The sequence below is a fragment of the Aotus nancymaae genome, unplaced genomic scaffold, assembly GCF_030222135.1.
Source record: "Aotus nancymaae isolate 86718 unplaced genomic scaffold, 86718_ANA_hifiasm-v0.15.2.pri h1tg000020l, whole genome shotgun sequence".
Classification (NCBI taxonomy): Eukaryota; Metazoa; Chordata; class Mammalia; order Primates; family Aotidae; genus Aotus; species Aotus nancymaae.
In genome coordinates, this window is record NW_026988432.1 from 55,631,399 (window position 1) to 55,654,808 (window position 23,410).

The window sequence follows — 23,410 nt, forward strand, 5'->3', positions numbered from 1 at the left end:
GAAGGGCAGGCAATTCTCAAATGCCCAAGATGGTAACCTGCAAGAGGAATAGCAGAATTCTGCACTGGCTGCTCAGAATCTAAGAGGATAGACTACCACAAACATCACATCCCATACCAGAAGGTGAAGGGGAACATATTCAAAAACAAGCAGTAGGCCAAGCACAGTAGCTTATGCCAGTAATCCCAGCACTCTGGGAGGTGAGGCTGGTGGATCACCTGAGGTCAGGAGTTCAAGACCAGCCTGGTCAACATGGCAAAGCCCCAACTCTACTAAAAATACAAAAATTAGCCAGGCATGGTGGCACGCACTTGTAATTCCAGCTACTCGGGAGGCTGACGCAGGAGAATTGCTTGAACCCAGGAGGTAGAGGTTGCAGTGAACTGAGATTGTGCCATTGCACTCCAGCCTGGGCGACCAAGAGCAAAACTCAATCTCAAAAAAAAAAAAAAAAAAAGGCAGATTCTCATGGAACACATCCAAAAGCTGAAGGCAGACAAAGTCTGCAAGAAGCTCCTGGCTGGCCAGGCTGAGGCCCACAGGTCTGAGACCAAAGCATGCAAGCTCCCTGATGAGAGGTTCCAGACCAAGAAGGAGGGGAGCATCAAGACTTTGTCCAAAAAGGAAGAAACCAAGAAATAAAGCTCACCACCCCCCTTTATCTGCACATAGTGATCTCAGCAATTATACAGATCAATCATTCCCTAAAATACCCAATCATTCAATATTGGATAATACATTGCCATTAGTAAACTTTTTTTTTTTAACCTGCCAAAACAAAAGACTGCTAAATCAGAGGCAGGTACAATATGCCATAGGATAAAAATAAATTCACTAGCCAGGTGCGATGGCTTACATCTGTAATCCCAGCACTTTGGGAGGCTGAGGCGTGTGAATCACCTGAGGATAGGAATTCGAGACCAGCACAGTCAACATGGGGAAACCCTGTCTCTACTAAAAATACAAAAAAATTAGCCGGGTGTGGTGGTGCATGCCTGCAATCCCAGCTACTCAGAAGGCTGAGGCAGGAAAATTGCTTAAACCTGGGAGGCAGAGGTTGCAGTGAGCCGAGATCGCGCCATTGCACTCCAGCTTGGGCAACAAGAGCAAAATTCCGTCTCAAAATAAGTTCACTAAATTTCACACTCCTTAAATGTACATAAGAACTATTATTTGTTAATAACAACAAAGACTGCAATGTTATATCAAAGGGTAACTTAATGAGAACATCATCCTAAAACTCTTTTTCAGAATTAAACAGCTGAAATAGTATGCAAGGATTTTAACAAATGTCAATCACAGTACAACAAAAACATACATCCTATAGAGATGAAATGTAATATTTGAGTCAAACAATAAAAGTATATTCATTTTTTCATCTCCCTATATTGGACTTTACCTTGTCATATGTAAATAATTCTCTTCCAGTTAAAATGGGTCTGATGGGAATTCAGATAAATAGGATAACAGCTTGTCTTTTCTGGAGAGATGGTGCACTCAGGGTGTAGCTGGGTATGTATTAGGGATGCTGCCTTCCACATCCAATTTCTTTCAATGACTACATACTTTCAACGACTACATACTTTTATTTGAATGTCTGTCCATCATCTCAACTTTAATCTAAAATCAAATTCATCATTTCCATCCCCCAAAACCTGACTTCTGTCTTTTCTACTACTGTTAATGGTAAGATCTTTCTCCCAGGAAGATGGGCTTGAAAACTTGGAGTTATCAGTCTCTCATCCCTCTCCTCTGACTCCAAAATTCAATCAGCAATCATATATCTCTTTTCATTTTTTGAGTCCCCTTTTTCTCTTTTATTTCCAACACTAATATTCAGGTCCATGTGCACCCATATGTATGCAATAGCTGAAAGCTGCCGTTCTAAAATACAACAATGTCACAATCCTGTTAAGAAATGTCTGGTGGTTAGCCATTTGTCTGTCACCATTTGAGAAATGCCTATTCAGATCTTTTGCCCACTTTTTAACCAGATTATTATATTATTATTATTATTATTATTATTGCCGTTGAGTTCCTTGTATATTCTGATCATTAGTGCCTTGTTGAATAAATACTTTGCAAATATTTTCTTCCATACTATAGGCTGTCTTTTCACTCTGTTGACATTTTTTCCCTGGCTATGCTCAAGTTTTTTAGTTTAATATAGTTCTATTGTTCCTTTTTTTTTTCTGAGACAGTCTTGCGCTATTGCCTAGGCTGGAGTGCAGTGGTGCGATCTCGGCTCACTGCAACCTCCACCTCCCAGATTCAAGCGATTCTCCTGCCTCAGCCTCCTGAATAGCTGGGACTACAGGCGCATGCCAGCACGCCCGGATAATTTTTTTGTATTTTTAGTAGTGATAAGGTTTCGCCATATTGGCCAGGATGGTCTCGATCTCCTGACCTCATGATCCACCCATCTCGGCCTCCCAAAGTGTTGGGATTACAGGTGTGAGCCACCGCTCCCAGCCTATTTTTGGTTTTATTGTCTATGCTGTTGAAGTCTTAACCATAAAATCGTTGCCTCGACTCAATGTTCTGAAGCATTTCCCTTGTTTTCTTCTAATAGCTTTATAATTTTCGGTCTTATGTTTAAGTTTTTAATCCACTTTGAGTTGATTTTTGTATATAGCCAACAAGTATATGAAAAAATGCTCAACATAACTAATCACCAGGGAAATGCAAATCAGAACCACAATGAGATATCACCTCTACTTAGTTGGAATGGCTACTATGAAAAAGACAAAAAAATAACAGATGCTGGTGAGGAAGCAAAGAAAAAGGAACTCATATATACTGTTGGTGTAAATTAGTGCAACCATTACATAATATAGCCATTATGGAAAATAGTGTGGGGGTTCTCAAAAAAATTAAAAATAGAACCACTGGCCCGGCGCCGTGGCTCACGCCTGTAATCCCAGCACTTTGGGAAGCCAAGGCGAGCAGATCATGAGGTCAAGAGATTGAGACCATCCTGGCCAACATGGTGAAACCCCATCTCTATTAAAAAAATACAAAAATTAGCTGGGCATGGTGGCGTGTGCCTGTAGTCCCAGCTACTCGGGAGGCTGAGGCAGGAGAATTGCTTGAACCGGGGAGGCAGAGGTCGCAGTGAGCCGAGATCGTGCCACTGCATTCCAGCCTAGTGCCTGGCAACAGAGCAAGACTCTGTCTCAAAAAAAAAACAAAAACAAAAAAAACAGCTACTATAGAATCCAATGATCCCATTACTGGGTATATATCCAAAGGAAAGGAAAGCAGTATAAAGGGATATCTGCACTCCCATGTTTATTGAAGCACTATTCACAATAACCAAGATACGGAATCAACCTAAATTTCCATCAGCATATAAATAGATAAAGAAAATGTGGTATATACAAACAGTGGAATACTATTCAGCCATTAAAAAAAAAAAAAGAATGAAATCCTATCTTTGGTGGCAACATGGATGAGCGTGGAGGACATTATATTAAGTGAAATAAGCCAGGCACAGAAAAGTAAATACTGCATGTTCTCACTCATATATGGGAAATAAAAATAAAAAATGTTGAGCTCATAGAAGTAGAGTAGAATTGTAGCTATTAGAGGAAGGAAAGGGTGAGGGGAGGGGAAGGATAGGGAGAGGCAGGTCTGGATACAAAATTATAGCTAGATTGGAGGAGTAAGTTCTGGTGTCCTGTAACACCATAGGGGGAATATGGTTAACTATAACTTATGTTTTCAAAAAGCTAAAAGAGGATTCTAAATGTTTACAATACAAAAAAATTATAAATGTTTGAGGTGATAGATATGCTAATTACCCTGATTTGACCATTACACATTGTATACATGTATTGAAATATTCTGTATCCCATAAATATGTAAAATTATTATGTGTTAACTAAAAATGAAAGAAAAAAGAAACTTTCAGTGGGCCCTTGTTACTCATTTTATGTAGGCTACACTTCAGATCCTTGACTTCACTGACTTCATAACATGGTCTTAATTTAACATCTTTTCTCCCCACCAACCTCTAATTACCTTCACTTTCATCCCAGTCTACCTGCCATCCCTCTATTCACTTTTAGTGTTCAACGATGACAAACTACTCTCTTTACCTCTTCCCTGTTAATCCAAATTCAGTTCTTCAGGGCTTAGGTACAACCCACCTCATAAACAAAGTTTCCTCGTGCCGGGCACGGTGCTCACGCCTGTAATCCCAGCACTTTGGGAGGCCGAGGCGGGCGGATCACGAGGTCAAGAGATCGAGACCATCCTGGTCAACATGGTGAAACCCCGTCTCTACTAAAAATACAAAAAATTAGCTGGGCATGGTGGCGCGTGCCTGTAATCCCAGCTACTCAGGAGGCGGAGGCAGGAGAACTGCCTGAACCCAGGAGGCAGAGGTTGCGGTGAGCCGAGATCGCGCCATTGCACTCCAGCCTGGGTAACAAGAGCGAAAGTCCGTCTAAAAAAAAAAAGAAAGAAAGAAAGAGACAAAGTTTCCTTAGACTTCCTCACCCTTTGCTTAACTCACAGTACTTACTACCATCTACCCAGGTAATTCAACAACTATTTTTATACAGCTTTGTGATATCACTAATTTTGTCTTACAGAATTTACATTTTCTCTGATGGTGTGCATGTGAACATGTATCTTATCTTCCCTGCTAAAACAAAAGTTCCTTATGCTTCTTTTTTGTTCCCACAGTGCTTAGCATCTAATAGGCACTTAAATATATCACAGAATTTGGGAGGAGAACCTTCAATGTCATCAATGTCCACTTCCACCCAGGATGAGAATCCCTGTGACATTCCTCACAGCCCATCCTCCAGACTCTGTTGAACACTTTAGTGACACTTCTCAGATACATCACAAGATATCATGTTATACTGTTCGGAGCACTAGCTCACAGACAGGTTTTCATCAGTCTCCAAAGTACCAAACGATATGTTCAATATGTTTTCCTGTACATACATATACATGTATGTACATACACAAAATATATCAGGAAGGGTGTACTAGAAATGGAGTTATCTCCAGTTAGGGGATTTGGGTGACTGGGAAACAAGTGTAGAAGACAACCTAATTTTCATTATTAGACTCTTTAATATACTTAATAGTAAAGTAAAACAAGTTTTTAAGTTCCTTTTTTCTTTTTTTTTGAGATAAAGTCTCGCTCTGTCGCCCAGGCTAGAGTGCAGTGACATGAGCTCGGCTCACTGCAACCTCCGCCTCCTGGGTTCAAGCGATTCTCCTGCCTCAGCCTCCCCAGTAGCTGGAACTACAGGTGCGTGTCACCACTCCCAGCTAATTTTTTGCATTTTTAGTAGAGATGGGGTTTCACCATGTTGGCCAGGATGGTCTCGATCTCCTGAACTCATGAATGATCCACCCGCCTCAGCCTCCCAAAGTGCTAGGATTACAGGCATGAGCCACCGAACTCCGCGAGTTCTTTCTTGCTATATGTTTAATCTTCCTCTGTGAAATTTTTATCCTAATCCTATTTCTGATCTCTAGAGCTGCCCAGTATAAATCAAATATGCTAATTTGTTGATAAACATTTTAATGAACTGTTGCTAAGAATCATATAAATATGTATATACAACTGAGTTTTTATTAAAGCCCTTAATAGTGTTAATAACATATTCTTTTAAATGAGTTAAAAATTTGTTCCAATATGCTTTAGTATGCTTAAACAATCCTTTTTTTAACTAATAAACCATTTCCAAATCAGTTGTCTTAATTTTTTATTTCCTCGTCTCACTCTCATGTCTTAATTGTTTTAATTAAATTTTTCCATAGGCCTTAATTTTCATTCTTACTGGCAGAAGGCACTTGTTGCCTTAGGCATTAAGGTGTATCTTGTATACTATATAAGCAGCTCTATGATGTTCTTGACACCTGTAGTGCCCTTTTATTGCATAAAACCATAAAACATGTTCAATAGCTTTAAGGATATATAAATAATACTCAGAACTGGGCATAATCTGCAAATTATAAAAGAGCTTTGGGAAGAAAGGCCATTCATTCCTAAATATTGTTAAAAATCTACAGAATGAATAAAGATATCCTCCTCCTTTACCATTATGAATAGGCGATTATATTGGGAATCAAATAGCCTATGCTCTAATCCTGGCTCTAGGGTATTTAAGTATCTCTAGGGGTCCAATTTCTTCTCCATCAGTAAAACAGACATAAGTATGAGACTAATTTTGAAATCCTTTTGCAATCTAGTTTTCTGTTTATGCTATCTTCACCCCAGAAAGTACTCAGGCATTACAGTATACATATTAATAATTAGGATTTATAACTACTCACCTAATGAAAAGTAACCCTTTTCTCCCAGAGGTATGGCAAGGCTTCCTTAGTGCTGGATCATTTACTGGTTCCAGACATCTTTCTTGTCACTTACCAACAATGAACAACTTGTACAGAGATCTTCATAAGCCTATCTGTGTTTTCAGATGTGACCAATCTCCTCATTTGAACTCTAAGTTACTGACACCAGGGCCAGGCATGGTGGCTCATACCTGTAATCCCGGTACTCTGGGAGGCTGAAATGGTCAGATCACTTGAGCCCAGGAGTTCAAGACCAGCCTGGGCAACACGGCAAAACCCCATTTTTACAAAAAATACAAAAATTAGCGAGGCATGGTGGGTGAACCTGTAGTCCTAGCTACTCAGGAGGCTACAGTGGGAGAACCACTTGAGCCTGGGAGGCAGAGGTTTCAGTGAGCTGAGATCATGCCACTGCACTCCAGCCTGGGCAACAGAGTAAAACCCTGTCTCAAAAAAATAAAAGATATTGACATCATGAAAATTGTTCCTAAACTCACCTGACTTTGTAGAGGAACAGGGGACTTCAAGCAAGAAGAACTATGATTACCACCTACAGTGTGCACTGTAATTAGTAATTCCTCTGAAAGTCCCATGAATAAAATTTAGCTTGATTCCGTAAGTACTTCTTTAGTGTCTACTTGGCACAAGGCAATGTGCCAGAAGCTGGCACAAACACTTCTCCCTTTCCCACCCAGGACAAAGACAGGAAACATGAAAAGCCTCCTATGGGTGAAAAGGCTGCTTTTGATTCCGCTGTGCTCATCAAGCACCTGCCTACCCCTGTATCAAGTTTACCACCATTACTAGATTCCAATCATGCATCTGGAAAAACTTTCCTTTAATTTATATCCTTTAGTCCTAGTACTTAATAACATAAGAACCAACTGAATCAGGGGGCAAAAGACCCTGAAGTCAAGGCTGCCAATGTGATCCTCTTATTAACATATTCCCTTATTTGCACTTGGAATATCTAGAAATCTCACTTCACCATTCTTCTGTGCCTCAGTTTCTTAATTTGTAGGAAGGATCCTGATTTCCATGTTAAATTTTTTAGCTATTAGGTTCTCAGGGAGCGATGTTCACTTTTTCAGACAAAGTAGTATTTTGGCCTCCTGGGCAAAAAAAAAAAAAAAAAAGAGCTTGGGCTGGGACTGGCTTATCTCAACTCTTTGTCATTTCTACTATTTCTGAAGGGCAGAAAGCAAAAGTAGAAGAAATAGCCTGTAAATACCTTCCCTTATCACCATTTATTACTGGATGGGGTCATAAGGCAATCAAGCAAGTGCTTCTTGCAGTCATTTCTCTCTCAACAGGTATTTACTGAGACATTACATCTGTGCTAGGATCTGAAGAATCCAAAAGCAAAAACAATGAAGACATTGTTCCTACACTCTGTAAATTCATGAGGTAAAGGGGAGGTGGGGTTTCTCAAAAAACTCAATTAAGATCAGCTAAATGTTGCCAGGGGCAGTGGCTCACCCCTGTAATCCCAACACTTTTGGGAGGCTGAGGCGGGTGGATCACCTGAGGTCACAAGTTGAGACTAGCCTGGCCAACACGGTGAAACCCAGACTCTACTGAAAATACAAAAATTAGCTGGGGGTGGTGGTGCACACCTGTAATCTCAGCTACTCAGGAGGTTGATGGAGGAGAATCACTTGAACCTGGGAGGCGGAGGTCGCAGTTAGCCAAGATCCTGCCATTGCACTCCAGCCTGGGTGACTCGTCTCAAAAAAAAAAAGCAGAAAATGTCAGATTATCTGATAGTGACAATAAGAGAAGAAATCAAATTACACAATCCTACAACTGTCAGAAATCTAGGAGGCCATTTAACTTAACCTTTCCCCAAAAGCAGAAATCTTCCAACATCCTTGCCAGGGTCATTAATGTTCTGCTTTAATTGGAGCTAACATCTCACAAAGCAGTCCATTTAATTTTTCAAAGTCTCTTATTGCTAGAACATTTTATTGCAGTTTGAACCAAAACTCTCTTACTTATTATTCTATACAGCAATGTTTTTCAAAACTGTATTTTTTAAACCATGTAATGTGTTTTTAAAAGAAATAGTAGGCACAAACCCAATACATAAAGCAGTTAAAAGTGGAACTCTTCTGTTGGCAGCTGCAGGGAGCACTCAGCATGTCCACTAGTCTCTGGCTCTTCTCTACCTTCATGCAGCCCAAGGCTCACCACAAAATCCCTGAAGCTCTGCAGAGCATAATTTGAAACCTTGGCCTTAAAGGTAATTAGAGTAAATCTAATTCCAGCTGCCTATGTCAGCCCTTGAAGACAGATATCTTGTTTCTCTTTAAATCTTTTCTAGATTAAACTTGCCCATTTCAAATGATCTATTCCATCTATGTTATTTTTCCTTTATATCTACCCCATCCTAATCATTCTCCTCCTAAAAATGTAGAAACCCTATTCAAACACCATTCTTTAAATACTGTAACCAGCTGAGGATACAGCCTGTCTTATTATCTGGACACCAGCAGTTGAAGAGGGTTTAGTGAATGGAGGACCTGAGCCAGACCTTGAGATGTATGGGATTTAGATAGGTAAGAAGGGAAAAGATAAAACTCCAGGTTGGGACACTAGCATGAACAAAGATACAGAAATTAAAACAAGGGCCTCTTGAAACATTTTTAACACTTTTCTTCAAGATCCTTATGGGTTCTTTTTCATTCAGCTAGCTGCCCACTTTCTTATTTATTTCTTGGAAGAAAATTAAGCCAGATCTTATCTCCATAAACATAGGATTTTACTGTGTTGGGGCCAAATTAGTGACATGATCTGATCCATACTAAAATTAGGTCATTTCAGTATTACAGTCATTGCTACCAGGGAAAGAGTATTTGATGAAGATGTTTAATAAGCCTGTAAAAAAAAAAAAAAAACTGTGTCATCTTCCACTTGAGTCAACATCATGGCAAGAGGATTCACAAAGGTTATAACACTATTGAGAAGCTCCCTGAAGAGTCTCAATTCTAAATCCAACCCAAAGAACACCTTATCTCCACAAAATAATCTTTTGTTTATCACTTATCAAACCATAGGTTTGATATGTGCCCCAAATGGACTGTAAAAACAACAGCATTTCCATATAGATGAGTGTTAATCTACCAAGGCAAATCGTCCTGTGAAAAATTAGTGACCTAATTTTAGTATGGATCAGATCATGTCACTAATTTGGCCCCAACACATTAAAAGCCTATGTTCATGGAGATAAGATCTGGCTTAATTTTCTTCCAAGAAATAAATAAGAAAGTGGGCAGCTAGCTGAATGAAAAAGAACCCATAAGGATCTTGAAGAAAAGTGTTAAAAATGTATCAGGAGGCCCTTGTTTTAATTTCTGTATCTTTGTTCATGCTAGTTTCCCAACCTGGAGTTTTATCTTTTCCCTTCTTACCTATCTAAATCCCATACATCTCAAGGTCTGGCTCAGGTCCTTCTCCATTCACTCCATTCATATATATATATATATATATATATATATATATATACACACACACACACACACACACACACACACACACATAAACAATGTTTTCAGTAAATATGCCCATCACAGTCCATTTTCTCATGCTACTTGATTTTACTATTTACAGATAGGAATTCAAGCTCATCAGTTTTTCATACAACTAGTTTTTCATTCAGGAAGGAAGATCCTAAAGACAGTGTATTTCACTATACACATTTTTCCTATAAGATATATTCTTCAGTGATTATATGAATACATACTATTTTACCTTATAAGAATGGGAATTTCATATACACAGCATCACAAATTTGGGGAACTGAACTTGTCCTAAACAACTGTAATGTGTTATGAATCTGAGAATTTTAAGGCATTTAAAAAAACTGATCTTACTAGCATCCAGGGTATTTGATTCAGACATGTTATTTCCATTATTTTCTCTTTTTCCTTCATCTCAAAAGAAGATAATCTGAATTGCTCTAATCTGAAAAACAACAATAAGTGTAGCAAATACTTGACAATGAAGATGGAAAGCCTCTAAAAATCTGTTACCTTAGTAACGGCAAGAATGTGGAAGAATAAGAATACACTGTCAGGACATCATTTCAGTTTCTACAGATTTGAGGCCTAAATACAGTCAGCTTTCATTAGCTTTTTGTTTTTCCCAGCAGGTCCTTGGACTTTGAAACAAAACCTGAATGACAGCTATGAGCAATTCCAGCCTGGCTCCTGATTAGCTATGCCAAACAAAACAACTCTCTGCAGTGTAAACTTTCCAGGCATCTGCAACCAAGCCTCTGTAGAGACTATAATTCCACCGTGAGATTTGAAGGAGAGTCAGAGGTTGGGGGGCGGGGGTGGGGGTGAAGGGTGACCAGGAGGGGGGAAGGGGAGAAAGGATAAGACCTTCCACTCTACCTCGAACTAGGGGGAAAATGAAGTAGAACTTGTCTTGGTCTTGTTGTTACTGTAGCTTTTAACTCTGCCTTATTTTACAATTTAATAATCAATCCTCTAAATCTGAGTATTCTCTTCCAATGAACATCTATGACACTCTTAATATCAGTGTATCCAAACTACTCATTCATTTAAAGCAAATAAGCAATTCTGAGACCTTACTAGCATCAAATAGAGTAAGGAATAGATTAAAGTGATCCAAAAGAGAAGAGGAACAATCATGCGTGGACACTGCCTATATGGATGCAAACTAATATTTTGTGTCATTTGTTGTCATCATTTTTTTTTCTGAATGCAGATCAAAATTAATTACACTAAATAAAAGTGAATTGTTCTGTGTGGTCCCATCTGCTACATAATTAGATCCCTAAGGAACTAACTATTAAGCTTTTTTCTTGTGATCAGGCCCTTTGATTCTACCTAAACAACATACCTTTATCTATATACACAAATAATTACAAGTTAGATCTCAAAGCAGTTAATTTTTATCCGATGCTTGATTTTGAAGTTATCAGTGGTTTCAGACAAAATTCTGCACTGGGGAGTCACATGGCAACTCAACTGTAAAGAGATAAGAATTAAACTAAAAGGTAGACAAAATCTGCCAATAATCTTCCTAATAACTTCAGAAGTAAAAATGATTGTTTTTATATTTCTTGGTCATACAACAAATGGTAGCAGTGAAGGTTGTTCTTGTCTTCTGAAAAATGACACTTAACTACTCTCCGATCTCTACTGCTTCTGAGATAACTTGCAAAAACTGATGACTGACTGACTTAGCATGCTAGGTGACAGAGATCCCTACTTCTAGTCCATAACCATTTATTAAACAGTGTCACAGTGGGTAGGTAGCGTTTAAAGTAAGGAGTAGCTCTACCATCCTAAAATATAATTTGCAGATATATGACAACAGATGTCACAGAAAATTTACCATTTACATAGCCATATCATAAAAGTCTAACTTAGATTTATGACAACATTAAATTTAAGTCATTGAAGATTCAAATGGAAAATTCAAGTTCAGACATAAGAAACTATTCTATATAAATATTTATCAAAAATCACAATCAGGGAGATATTAATTTTGGAAACTAAAGACAAGGAGATTTCAATGTTTAAGACAGGTAATACAAAACTAGAAAACTACATGTCCAATTATTTTATTCAATTTGTAGTCTCACCATAGAAACTATAGAAAACAACCTTAAGAATATTTTTGTAATGGATGAAGACAAGGATAGTGACCTATGAACAAGTGAAAACCCTTCAATATGAGTCTATGCTTGCAATCCCAAACCAAACGTGCTGATTCAGCACAAAGTCATCAATGGCGTTCTTATCTTTTAAAAGGAACAATCCATTGTCTGGCTGAAACAAAGGGCAGTGCACAGGAAATCAGCCAAATCTGGGCCAGATGGCCACTGATTCAAGTTTCATTCTCCCCATCCCCCACCTTCCCTGGCACTGCAAAAAAAGATCCAGGCAGCATTTTCAGTCACCAGGTAATAATCTGCATGTGGGGTATAAACCTTTTACAATTATATATATTCCCTACCTCGACCCCATGTAATTTGTTAAAGCAGAATGTCCTTATAAAATGTTTAATGAGGAAGTTCTATAAAGCAATTCTTGAAAATACCCATATAAACCCATCATCTCCTAGGCATGGCATGAAGTTTTACCAGATGAAATGATTAAGAGTATTCATACTAATTTGTTCTCATCTATTGTTTTTCTCAAACCATGACACAAACTAGAAATGAATCCAGAGAAAACTGGTTTATCATAGCCATTTCCATGGGTTGATATCACTGGCTCATCACCTTGCAAAGAACTTCTAGGTTTTATAACCCAGAAACACTTATTACAATTACAATGACACACTACCAACACAAGTAATTATAATAATGATTAATACTTTCACATCATGTTAAGAGACATAAAATTTTTGTTACAAAATATGTGTCTTAAACTAACTCGGCTTTGATCCAAATGAGGTAGAACATTGCTTCCTGTGTCAAAAAAGAAAACAACTGTTTGGGAAAGCAAAACTGTAACCAAGCAAAAGTATCTGTAAGCACGTAATTTTATAAAGAATTTTATAAAGTATTTACATACTCCACCCAACCACACAAGTACCCCCATAAGGTGCGTCATTCAAAATAGAGAAAGAATTGGAGTTTTTAAAGTTCACTTTCTCCAAGCCTCAGAAGTTAAGAGGAATGGCAGGGAATTTGGAGAAGGAGCAAAAAAAGAGATCTGTGTTTGAAAGGAGGGGTACTATTATTACCCCTAAGAATGATGCTAATATAACTCCTGTTCTCAAGGAAATCACCCCTACATATTATTCTGGAATCTCAGAGAAAACAGGAGAAAAATGCTCAGGGGTTTTCATAAAAAAAAAAAAAAAAAAACAGTGTCTCTGACCATGTGTCATACAATCTATAAATTAGGATACTGCTATAGATACGCAATTCATATCCTTACTGGTTACTATAAAACTCAATTTTAAATTCTAACCATTAACTATTAATTAACGCAAATCATACAAAATTATGTCTTAAATCACAGAGACATTTATATTAAATAATGGCATAAGTAAAAATTTAAGACCTCCTCAAAATGTTCAAAACACTTTTAATTTTCCTAACTGTATAAAATAAAGGTATTTAGAAAAAAAAAATTTTTTTAATAAAATAAAGGTATTTATATTAAACAAAACTCTTTTCTTTGATGGCAACCCTTGACTCCATAGGGGTTGCATGAGAAATATTTACATTTATGTGGCTTAAGTAAATTTTGTCAACTAACAAAAAGCAATTCCTTTAGTAAATTTTATAATCCTTTTTATAATTACTTTGGAAAGAAATGTCAGTGCAGGAGTAAATTTTATTGGCAGGCTACAGTGTCAATTTTCCAAAATTTACATATAGAAAGATTAGGGTAGATCAAAGAGGTTTTCTGCCTACTTGTTTGTTTTTTTAACACAAGATAATCACAAGCTGGTAATGAAATGACTAAAGACAAAAATGACTTCAAAATATGCAATCAACAGCAACTCACACAAATGGTCTATTTTATTGTAGGGAAGTAGAAAAGGCTGCTAAAAGCAACAGAAGGTAACCTCGCTTGAGAGAACATTCATGATAGCTGACACAATGCCAACAGCAACTATGAAATAAAGCAAAATTACAGAGCTTCAAATCTTGACCTGTTTTAAAGAGAACAGTGGGAAGTAGAAACTTCCTTAAAAACTTGTCCTCAAAAATTGTATCTGGAAGTTTATTTATACTTACAGTATCAGACTAAGTATAAGACTATTTTAATCAGTGGTTAAGAATATAGTATATTCAAGCCAGCAACTGTGTGTTGAAAAATTTATATATAGTCTAAATATATACATAGTATATAGCTATGTGTGTGTCATACATAGGTCAATGTGTTTCTGCTAACGTTAGTGGTCTTTCACAGCTCAGATTTAATTATTTGAAATTTATTTCTACAACCTGATTTCTCTTCAAAACACTACTGTTTTCCTTTACATAGAACTACAAAACAATACTCAGTATCATACTAGAACCTTTAAAATGAGGTAACTGAGTTCTGTCTGTTTAATAAGTTTTTTTTCTTTAGTATAAAACAGATTTTAGTATTCATGAAAAAAAGAAGAAAATGACTATTCAAATTAAAATTCTCTACCTTCTGAGCTCATCTTCAGAGTCTCTAAGATAAATTTACATTTAAATGAAACACACACAATGGCAGCTGGACTATCATAACCACCCACACACATTAATGTTTTCAAAGATTTAAATCTCTAATTCTTAGGAGAAAGAAAATTAAGACTCACAACTATTTGTAATCAGTCAACTTAATACATCATTTTAATCAGATTTATATGCTAATGCTTTAAATATAAGAGTTAAGGGAAAAGTATCTCTAAACATCTAAGTCAAAATAGAATCACTACTAACAAAAGTCAACTCCGAACTGATGTCCTTTGCATGTAAGTTTCTGGAAAACCAGCTATTTAATAAACAAAATGTTAAAAATAACAATAAATAACACATATATGTGAGGAGTTGTTTTTTTAACACAAGATAATCACAGGCTGATAATGAAATTACTAAAGACAAAAATGACTTCAAAATATGCAATCAATAGCAACTCACACAAATGGGCTATTTTATTGTAGGGAAGTAGAAAAGGCTGCTAAAAGCCTTTTAAAATTTAGCAGACTAACAAGATCTTTAGTGGATCCTAATATAAAGGACTAACAGTTTAAAGCTAAAATATTATGGCACAAGTAGTAAGTTCTGATTAATCTTTCAGTCTCTTTCCTTTTTTTCCTTCCTTAATATGTATCTTCCTTTCTCTGATGGTCCACAAATCAGGTACAAAATGTAATTTCATTCAATTAAAAGGAAATTTATTTAAAAATAACATACTTACGATAAATATTTTGTCTATTTTTTTAATACTGCTCATAATGAGAAACATATCAAGGAACAAATTAGAGTACACAGCTTTCAGTGATATAAAACTGTTGAAAATCCAAATTTCTAAAAAGTGATTTTATAAGAAAATGCTTTAAGATCTATGTTTCAAATAATTATTTCTCAATATAATCTACATCAGTAGAATAGTTAAGTACGAATTAAATAATCTTGTCCAATGTGCTTTAAACATAGTCTGAAGGTCCAAATGAGTTTTCATTCATTTTCTTTCCAAATGATAATTTCCTATGCCTTAAATTTCTATATAAAGAACATCTCAAAAGCAGTATATTTACTAAAGTTCGTTTCTGCTCTATAGGACAAAAAACAAACAAAAAAGGTATGAGTTGAATAGTGGTCAAATCCATACCCCCACCACAAACAAAAAAGGAATGCCACAGTTTTGGTGTTATTTATACGTACCTTAATATCCATGAAGTATCACTAACAACTTAAGGATTATACCACTATTTTCTTAACATCATTAATACCATTTCATAATACATTCAGTGCCTCATGAACAAGTTAAAAACATCTTCTAGTTTTTAAAAAATTAAATGGGCATAAAATTCCATTAGACGTAAGTTCAATTGAATTATTTTGTAATTTTGGTATTGGGAAACAACAAAAAACATCTTTACATATTATGTTATATAAATATTTTGCTATATTAGTAATGGTTTGAGGAATATAGTTTGAATAAAATTAGATCTGAATCTACAAAACCACAAGTCACATTACTGTGTTTTAACTAGACTATTGGTTTCCCCAAGGGCAGGGACAGTTCTTCATTTCCCTTTCTCTCTTTCCACAGCAACCCTTCCAATTATAGGTGCTTAAAACAGACCATTATCTTACTCTTATTGTTAATTTCCTGTCCAATGGAGAATTCTATTATCTCCAATGAATAAAAACCTCTTGCTCAGTAGAAAAATTATGATGAGAAAAACTATTTTTAAAGAAGTGACAAATGTATTTGATGAAATCACTCCTTTTACCCTAATGGAAATTAAGAGATAGTTTGATAATTATTGCTGCCAATTATAATTCAAATCCTTTTAAAAAATCGGTACAGGTTAAACAAACCTTAATCTGGGATACAATTATGGTGTCTGTTTGCAATATGTGAACTTTAGCTTTCCAAGGGTAAACACCATACAGATGTCTGGTAATCTCCCACGCAACAGTATCTAAAATAAGCCCACATTGTTTTGATTTTGGAAGTCTTGGCCATTTAAAATCTAATAAGCAATAGGAATTGTAATATCTATATGGTATAGGAAATGTCACATTTTTCAAAATTTTTTTTTCCAGACTATCAATTCCATGGCTGTATTCCACTATGCAGTATTATCCTGGAAATATACAGTTTAGACTATTTTTTATTAACTACAATATTTATTGGCAAATTTAAAGCCCATATTACTTAAATTATATAGGTACATATTTAAGTAAATTTGATGATCAATTGAACACACACAAAGGATTATAAAGACATCATCATTTTGTATAATTCAAAAACAAAAGGGAAATGAAATGCATCTCCCTTCACCTCTGCCACAGAATTGTTTTGAATTTATTTTTCCTCATTACCATCCTTTATTTAAAAGATAATGCTACTGACCTAGCTTCCAAAGGGCATGGGTCTTGTGTTGGTCTTTCCAGTCAACATAATAAGCTTATGTTGTTCCTTCTACTCTCCCTTTCCCGGGACATCTCCTATGTAGTCAGTGTCTTAGATCAGAAAGAGGTTTGGCTTGGGTTAAGGATGGAATACACAGCCATGGAAGACAGCTAACAGTTCCTACAGACCTGTTATTATTATTTGTCATTAGCAGATATTTATTGAGGGGCAACTATGTGCTTGACTTAGATGCTAGAGATAGAGCAGTGAGCAAAAGGGACAAATCACTTGCAGTCTGGCGAATAAATCAAGATCTGACCCCCACTGGCACCATTCCTTGCCAACCAAAATTAAGCCTTGTACAGCCTGTTACTCAAAAATATAGCACTAAATGGTCCCCTAGTGGTGTGTGAAAAGGTTAATATGCCCCTTGGCAGCTACCTATACCACATTCAGCAAGAACAGCAGCATTTGCCACAAGTTACCTTTCTGGGTAACAAAACATTTTAATATGCAATTCCTGACAGCCAGATCTTATAATCTAGTTAAATCACAAAACAGATACCCAAGAGTATGACACAGAGGCAGGAACAGAGGCTTTAAATCAGCCAGACTTAGATTTGAATTCTGACTTCACACTTACTACCTGAAGGCTCTCGTGAAATTTACCTAAGCCTTATCTGAGTCTTAGTTATCTCAGCTGTAAAAGTGAGAATAATGATGCCTACTTTACAGGGCTGTTGTGAGGATTAGAAATGATATGTGTACAATGTGAGGTAGTGTACATTTTTAATAATCATATTGTTGAATTAAATGATTAATTCCTGCTATTAAATTAATAAACAGCAGGAGAGGACTAATCAGAAAAGACCTTTATGGCAGTTTTTTAAATGAAAAGCTATGTTTTGTGCATATACACATACTCTGACATACATACACTCTCTTTGAAATTCCAGATGCGCAACTATGCCATGTATTACACTGTTCCGTCACAGTTCCTACTCTGGAGGCAGAAGTTGAGATAATGCAAACCACTGGCTTAGAGGTCTTTATGACGGCATAATACCTCAAACATTTAGAATACCTGAAATGCCATAACCAGACACACATTTGCAGACTCTAAAAGATCTTCAGTAATTATGCAAATTGTCCATTTAATACCTACCGATATCAACCGAGCAGGATGGCTCACGCCTTGTAATCCCTGCACTTTGGGAGGCTGAGGCAGGCAGACCACCCGAGGTCAGAAGTCCGAGACCGGCTGGCCAACAAGGTGAAACCCTGTCTCTAATGAAAATACAAAAATTAGCCGGGCGTGGTGGTGTGCGCCTGTATTCCCAGCTACTTGGTAGGCTGAGGGAGGAGAATCGCTGGAACCCTGGAGGCGGAGGCTGCAGTGAGCCAAGATCGTGCCACTGCACTTCAGCCTGGGCAACAGCGCAAAACTCTGATTCAAAAAATAAAATAAGATAAAATAAAATAAAAATCTACTAATATCAAACAACTCTGATACAACTTTTGACCAATAATACTGTAAAAAACACCACAGCTAGTATTTGATTGCTCCATTTAAATGAACAAGGGGTGAAAGGTTATTTTTACATGGCCTAATTTTTCCAGGAAAGTAAGAACTTCGTAACATTTTTAACTGGGAGGCTAACACTTAAAACTAATTGTTACTCTCTAATAAAGTCTGAGACCTGTCATTCAATTCAACAAGTCTAATGAGGAAAAATAACTAACACTTCCTGAGAGTATTTTTCTTTTTCTTGAGAGGGAGTCTCACTCTGTCACCCAGACTGGAGTGCAATGGTGCAATCTCGGCTCACTGCAACCTCTGCCTCTTGGGTTCAAGCGATTCTCTTATCTCAGCCTCCCAGTAGCTGAGATTACAGGCACATACTACCACACCGGGCTCATTTTTGTATTTTCAGTAGAGACAGGGATTCACCATGTTAGCCAGGATGCTCTTGAACTCCTGAATTCAAATGATCCGCCCGCCTTGGCCTCCCTAAATGCTGGGATTACAGGCGTGACTGAGAGTCTATTTTGTATCAGCTGTTACGCTTGGAAGCGTTGATCCATTATCTCAGAAATGTGACTGTTTTGGAATCAAATTATGTGGCAACTGTCTCAGGGTAAAAATATCAAGAGTCTCAGGGTAAAAGTATCAAGAGTCTCAGGAAGATAGTTATTTGTTCAATAGAGATTTTATTCTTAATAGATTAGACTGACCGGGCGTGGTGGCTCACACCTATAATCCCAGCACTTTGGGAGGCTGAGGCAGGGAGATCACCTGAAGTCAGGAATTCAAGACCAGCCTGGCTAACATGATGAAACCCCATTTCTACTAAAACTACAAATATTAGCTGAGCATGTGGCATGCACCTGTAATCTCAGCTACTAGGGAGGCTGAGGCAGGAGAATCACTTGAACCCAGGAGGCGGAGGTTGCAGTAAGCCGAGATCATAACACTGCACTCCAGCTTGGTCAACCAGGGTAAAACTCCGTCTCAAAACAAAAAAAAGATTAGATTGGTTTTTGTACCATAAAGTAATGAAACTGCCAGAGAATGTAGTTGTTTTCACATCAATCTATGGAATGATACAGTCTGAAATTATGCACAAAGAGAAACATTCCTCACCTTAGTACTAAATGAGTTGCTGCTAGTCATGACTACCCTATTACTATTCTACCTTGATCATTCACTGTGCTCCAACTTGTGAAAATGTACAGGTAGCTATTTTCTAATGTTGCCAAGACCTTAACCTCCTGCTCCAGTGATTTTCAGGCCATTATTAAATCATCAAAGTAAAGCAGCCAGAACAGCTACCTGAATTCTCTAGTTAGTCAGGAGAAGAATTCTGGTTCAAGTGAGTTCATTTGCAACAGAAAGTTGCTTTATCAACTATGGCTTCAGAGGTTTGACAGTTTATGTTCTACAAAGATAATCAAGAGATCAGAGCACTTTAAAAATAGCCATTTTTCAGAATGAAGCTAATTTATTATAGGAAACATCCTCATATACTACTTGTTAGAAATATAACCACGATTTTCAGGTTTATTTCCAACAAATAAAATTAAGTAAAATATATTATGGAAATACTCTTACTATCACCCACATTCAGTACTGCAGACAGTATTATAATTTTCAAAGAACTGCCAACTAAACATAATACACTATAGATTGACAATTCTGTAGAATGTAATTAAGCAGTCAATACTTCGTATTTACTATGCACCCAATTTTATATTTGACATTTTGGAAAATATAAGTGATAGTATGCCATAGTATCTCCTCTTAAAAGGCTTATACTCTAATATTCAGGAAAAATACTTTCTGAAACAATTAGAGAATATTCCTATCTATAATGAAATTCTAAAACTTTATATATAAACTACGAATTCTATAGCAGTCTAAAGAAGGAGAAAATTAATGAAAATTCCAATGGTCAGTATATTTCCATAAAAGAAATAAACAAAACTAGGTCTCAAAGCAGTGTTCTTCATCTTTACTGGGCATGAAAGTGGCTCAGGGCCTATTCCTAGGGCTCAGAATGTTCATTTAAACAGCATCTCAAACAGCTGATTCTCATCCAGGTGGTCCATAGTTTAGCAAACATTGTGCTAAATAATAGGTATCATTTGTAAGAATTTCTAGAGGAGTGCTGTCCATCAGAACTTCCTGTGATTATGGAAATGTTCTATGTTTTCACTATCCAATCCAGTGTCTGTTAGTCACATAGGTATTGAAATGGGATTTGTGTGCCTGAAGAACTAAATTTTTAATTTTAATTAAAATAGCCACATCAGCTCTAATAAACAGGGAAAACTTCCTTTTTTTTCTTTTTCTTTTTTTTTTAAATCCCAGCACTTTGGGAGTCTGAGGCGGGCGGATCACGAGGTGGTCAAGACCAGCCTGGCCAACATGGTGAAACCCCATCTCTTCTAAAAATACAAAAAATTAGCTGGGTGTGGTGGTGGGCACCTGTAATCCCAGCTACTTGGGAGGTTGAGGCAGAAGAATTGCTTGAACCCGGGAGGCAGAGATTGCAGTGAGCCGAGATTGAACCACTGCACTCCAGCCTGGATGACAGAGCAAGACTCCGTCCCAGAAATAAAATAAAAATAAACAGGAAGAACTTTCTAAGAAAGAGAAATAACATGTGTCAAGCCACAGGTAGGAATGCACATGAGCAGGACAGATAGGCAGGAGAGACAACTGATAAGCTTGTCTAGAATAGAGGTTTTATATTAAATTATCATGGGGTCAGATCATGAAGAGCCTTGAAGGGAACTAAGGAAATTCAATTTTATAGCACACACTGCTGGTTGCCTACTCAAGCCATTTCCTGATCTTCTTCAATATTAACAACCTCACAGTTTGTACACGCTTACCTCAAAGAATGGACCCTTTCCCAGGCTCTGGGGTATATCTTGACTATTCTACATCAGTTACGGTAATCCCATTTTCCTTGTCAGCAACTGGCTGATGCATGAATATGTGGTGAAGTCTCACCAAGAAGATTTGGGACACTTACGTACATAGGTAAATTATTTAAAAAGCATTTAGTCTGAACATGAAGAGCCTTTTTCTGACTCCAGTAGAAGCTGTGTGAGGATATGAGTCTTGTGTGTGCTGCAAATATGCTGGGATAGTGAAAAGACAAGCTGGAAGACAAACACCAACAAGCATGGCAAAGAATGACCAAAAGAACCTTGGTCCTTGAGGACATTGTCAAGCACCCAAATTAACCCAAGAATTGCAGGTGCCCTTCCTGCCACCCTAAGAAATGCTAGTGATATAACAAATTCATTACTGTTTAATACCTTCAGTCTTTTGTTTTTTTTACATGCATCTGACAGCATTAGACTGGGGTGTTAATGTTTAAGATGATACCTTTTGGGAAATGCTAAGGGCAAAAAATTAGCTGGGGGTAGTGGTGAGCACCTGTAATCCCAGCTACTTGGGAGGTTGAGGCAGGAGAACTGCTTGAACCCGGGAGGAAGAGGTTGCAGTGAGCCGAGATCGAACCACTGCACTTCAATCTGGGTGAAAGAGCAACACTCCGTCCCAGAAATAAAATAAAAAGGTGACAGAGCAAGACTCCATCTCAAAAAAAAACTCTTGAAATATGTTTTCTCTATATTAGCTGCAATTACAGGTATAAGAAGACACTGTGAAACAATATGGTAAACCAGAAAACAAGGACTAGTTTAGTGACCTTGAGGAAGTCAAGTAAATCCTGCTGTGTCTTCCTCTTAGGGTAGATTGATCTATGGTTCTAAAATCTAACAAAGCTCTGTCTTAAAACAGAAGGAAAACTTTATGAATACAAATGTCAGGCAATTGACATCAAAATTAAATTTTCTAAGCTCTGTTCTCATCATTTGGCTTATGAGCTAAGACTGAAAGAAAATACAAGTCAATCTCAGCCAGGCACGGTAGCTCACACCTGTAATCCCAGCACTTTGGGAGGCTGAGGCGGATGGATCACGAGGTCAGGAGTTCGAGACCAGCCTGGCCAAGATGGTGAAACCCTGTCTCTACTAAAAATACAAAAATTAGCCAGGCGCAGTGGCATGCGCCTGTAGTCCCCAATACTTGGGAGGGCGAGTGAGGAGAACTGCTTCAACCCAGGAGGCAGAGGTTGCAGTGAACCAAGATCCCACCACTGCACTCCAGCCTGGGCGATAGAGTGAGACTCTGTCTCAAAAAAAAAAAAAGTCAATCTTTCTCAAATCCTCTGAGCAAAGAAAGAAACCCTGAAAAATAATTATGTTTTACAGCCTTAATATAACTTTCTTTTTTAGTGGGGAGGGAACAGTCTCGCTCTGTCACCAAGGCTGGAGTACAGTGGTGTGATCTTGGGTCACTGCAACCTCCACCTCCTGGGTTCAAGCGAGTCTCCTGCCTCAATCTCCCGAGTAACTGGGATTACAGGCACCTGCCATGATGCCCAGCTAATTTTTGTACTATCAGTAGTGACAGGATTTCGCCATGTTGGCCAGGCTGCTCTCAAACTCCTGATCTCAGGTGATCCGCCTGCTTCGGCCTCCCAAAGTGCTGGGAATACAAATGTGAGCCACCATGCCTGCCCACTTTAAATAATTTTCAAAACGAATGTTTCTGCACAGATTTTTTCAATGAACAAATAAGCTACTTCTAGAAATTTTAATGTTGATCAAAGTTCTACAGTAAGATCAAGTAGGTATCAAGTGACAGTTCACTATTATTTGTAACTTGAATTTCTAAACAACTAATAAGACTAACTTTTTCATACTTATCGACCATTTGGAATAGCACTTCTGTGAATAGCTAGTGATGTTTGCAAAATACTTTAAAATTATGTTTCGTAAAATATTTTATTACCATTTTATAAGAAATGTTTGCAGCCAGGCGTGGTGGCTCATGCCTGTAATCCCAGCACTTTGGGAGGCCAGGGCGGGTGGATCACGAGGTCAAGAGTACAAGACCAGTCTGGCCAACATGGCATGAAACCTCCCATCTCTACTAAAAATACAAAAAT

General features: G+C 37.4%; 1 protein-coding gene across 4 annotated transcripts in view; it reads right to left on the reverse strand.

Moving 5' to 3' along the window:
• GREB1L (GREB1 like retinoic acid receptor coactivator) overlaps positions 1-23,410 on the reverse strand; it is a 307,520-nt gene that overhangs the window by 273,890 nt on the left and 10,220 nt on the right. Inside the window, exon 1 of one of the 4 annotated variants that reach the window (XM_012445026.2) lies at positions 21,279-21,339. The exons of the other annotated variants lie outside the window; for them this stretch is intronic. The gene's annotated coding sequence lies outside the window, so the exon portion shown is untranslated. Of the gene's footprint in view, positions 1-21,278; positions 21,340-23,410 lie in introns of those variants that run through there. 4 annotated transcript variants of the gene reach the window in all.